Source organism: Pseudophryne corroboree, chromosome 1 (assembly GCF_028390025.1).
Source record: "Pseudophryne corroboree isolate aPseCor3 chromosome 1, aPseCor3.hap2, whole genome shotgun sequence".
Classification (NCBI taxonomy): Eukaryota; Metazoa; Chordata; class Amphibia; order Anura; family Myobatrachidae; genus Pseudophryne; species Pseudophryne corroboree.
Window position 1 is genome coordinate 918,307,595 of NC_086444.1, and position 3,199 is coordinate 918,310,793.

Sequence of the window (3,199 nt, forward strand, 5' to 3'; positions counted from 1 at the left end):
AACTGAGGTCTGGAGGAGGGTCATAGTGGGAGGAGCCAGTGCACACCAGTTAGTCCTAAAGCTTTCTTAGTTGTGCCCAGTCTCCTGCGGAGCCGCTATTCCCCATGGTCCTTACGGAGTCCCAGCATCCACTACGGACTACGAGAAATAGATTTACCGATGAGTAAAATCTTATTTTTGCGTAGTAGCAAAATCCTTGTATTATCTAGCCAAAGCTATTAGCCCAATATATCGTTACCAAACTAAAATTCTTTATTCACTAATTTCGTGGACTCTCATTCATGATTCCCGAGGCATTGTACCACAATAGTGGGAATCTCTGAACCGGGTCTAACGTGGAAAGCAGATCCACATATTTTCACCTACTTTTTCCTATTCTCCATCTCTCCTCTTTTGTCTCTATTTCTCATTTCTTATATAGGTGCACTCTCATTGGTGTACACATAAATCTCTACTACCATACCACGCTGTCAGCACCCAATCTCGTCCGATCTTGGAAGCTAAACAGCGTTGGGCCAGGTCAGTATCAGGATAGGCGACTGCCTGCGAATACCTGGTGTTGTAGATCAGGAATTAATTTCCTCCCTTATGTGATAAACAAACACCAACAGCAGTATCACCACTAATTCTATTCTGTACCTCTCTATCATAGTGTTTACAACATTAACAGCTTTTTGACTGTAATATGATGCCTACAATTTTTGCCTACAAACATGGCATTTATATGTAACTCAGGTGTACAATCCCTAGAGTGGTGACCACTGATTACCATTCTAGTTATTTATAGTCTAGTTATTTTGACTTCCTTTATAGAAACTGTGTTTTGACCAACCCGCGGTTCCATCAATACAGAAACCCTGTACTGGTCAGGGGAAATGGGGGTATGACAATTCAATGTCTACAACCCTTTCCATACTCTTTGAAATAAAGAGACCAGAACAATTTTAATATTTTCGCAAATTTTCAATTTGTCTCATAAGATCTGTGGGAAGGGTATTTTGTTTTAACTTGGTCAATAAAAGTTATGTCTTAAGCATTTTCTAGATTTTCATACATTATCTACTTCCTTTCTTAAGAGTGCGCCCACAAAAGAGCCTTCTGTTCTCTTCCATTGTAAGTCTACGTACTTTCTGGCTCTGGGTGCACCGCCAACTAGGACAGCATACCATAGATAACATACGTTGTTATCTCCCTATTAATAAGGGTAATACACTGTCCAACTTTGGTCTTTTTCTTTCGAATTGATAAATTATCTCATTGAAATTAAACCTGTGCCGGATCGCCCTTTGTCTTTTTGTTAAATTCTTATTTTGTTGAATTTCAATCTGATTTAATTGTAACCTCTGTTCCTGTTTATTTGTCATAAACTTGGCTTATTCATGTTGCTTTTTTCCTGTGACTTAATGACTGAATGTCTATCTATTAATATAACACACGTGCTTAATTGGTCTGCTGGACTCCACAATGTTGAGTTCTCCTTCCTGTGAATTTATACGCATTATGATGCATTATGTTCGATGTACCACGACTTATACATTGCTTCAATAAAAAAATATATAAAAAATAACATATATCAAAAAAGTCATACATAGTTATGTTTAAAAATACAAAGCATATGCAACTTGAATACATATAGGGCCTAATTCAGGTTGGATCGCAGTGAGCGATCTAACCGTACTTTTTGAGAAAAATATGCTGGCGCATGCGCTCGTCCTGCGCATGCGCCCACATTTTCTGCGGGGAGACTGCACAAAATGCGATCGCCTCTGCCTGTCAACCTTGCCCAGCGATGGGCGGCCCCCAGCATGCGCTCCAAAGGATGGCAAATTCTGCTGATTAGCAGAATTTGCAATCCTTACTGAATTAGGACAATTAAAAAAACACTTTACATACAGTAAACATGTGTACTGGGGTGTTCACCAAATGTATTATATTTTGTAATATAGGCATCCTTAGGGCATGGCCTATATACTGTATATCTTTGAGTTTGGGGGGATGTTGTTATGTTAGGGTCGTAATAATTTGTTCCTCTGCACTGTGAATAAATGCTGTGCGCATGCCGCTGCTTACCCGCATATGCAGAGCAGCAGTGTGTACTCCTCCAACCTCTGTCCACAGGATAATGAGACCTGCAAGTGGGACAGCCCAGAAAAACTGGACAGTCCCGCTGAATACAGGACAGCTGGGATTCATACAGGGGTGTAAGCATATATGTGCTTGTAGCCTTCTCCCTCCTGCACACTAGCTACACTCTGCAACAGATACCATTTGTTTTCTGATGTTATTTTGCAGTTTAATTTAAATAAGTGGTACATTATGTTTTTGGATTTTTGGTGAATGTAGTATGTTTTGTGTAATAATTTTTTTTTATACACTGAACACTCAGTGTGTTGCATACCTCCTAACTTTCATTAAGAATGATGTTGTCGAAGTCGGAAAATATTACAGTACACATATCACGTACAAACACCACATAGATGGCCTCCATGCGCGTACTTATTCGGCCGTGCGTGCACATATTCGCAAATTGCGTATGATTGCTCATGCGGTCGTGCGTGTTAGCGCGTGGTATGAGTAATTACGGAGGCATTTGTACTCGCATGGAAAAGCCACAAAGACATATCATATATTTTATCCATATATTGCATAAATCACCCACTGTCTGCTCATCCTTCTAATAGCATGAAGATGGTTCGCACATAAATTATCCTCCCAGAAACTCAAATACAATGTACCAGATGGCCTTATTTACGCAAAGCTTTGAAATCCTATGAAGAAGGCAAATACCTTTGGTTACCCCCATTGTTCTAGAGTTGTCCAGTATCTGTCGAAGACAATAAATACTGGATTGTCATTGTCTTATCTGAAGACAAGACAAACAGAAAGACAATATCCAGGAACCTAGGTTGACTGAAGAGAAACTCAATTAGCAACAGCTAACAAATTACAAACCAGACATTTAGAAATCTGAGGTAATAACATCCATAGTCTAAACTCTTGGAGATATATATATATATATATATATATATAGGTACACCCAAAGACGGCACTCACTGGTCTCACAAAGAAATCTGAGGTAATAACATCCATAGTCTAAACTCTTGGAGATATATATATATATATATATATATATATAGGTACACCCAAAGTCGGCACTCATTGGTGCGTGTTACAGCTGACGGCCCGGGGGAGTTGACGG

At 39.4% G+C, this 3,199-nt stretch overlaps 1 pseudogene; it reads left to right on the plus strand.

Moving 5' to 3' along the window:
* The first annotated feature begins 449 nt into the window (after positions 1-449).
* Positions 450-568, plus strand: LOC134944803 (5S ribosomal RNA; annotated as a pseudogene).
* Positions 569-3,199: the final 2,631 nt, after the last annotated feature.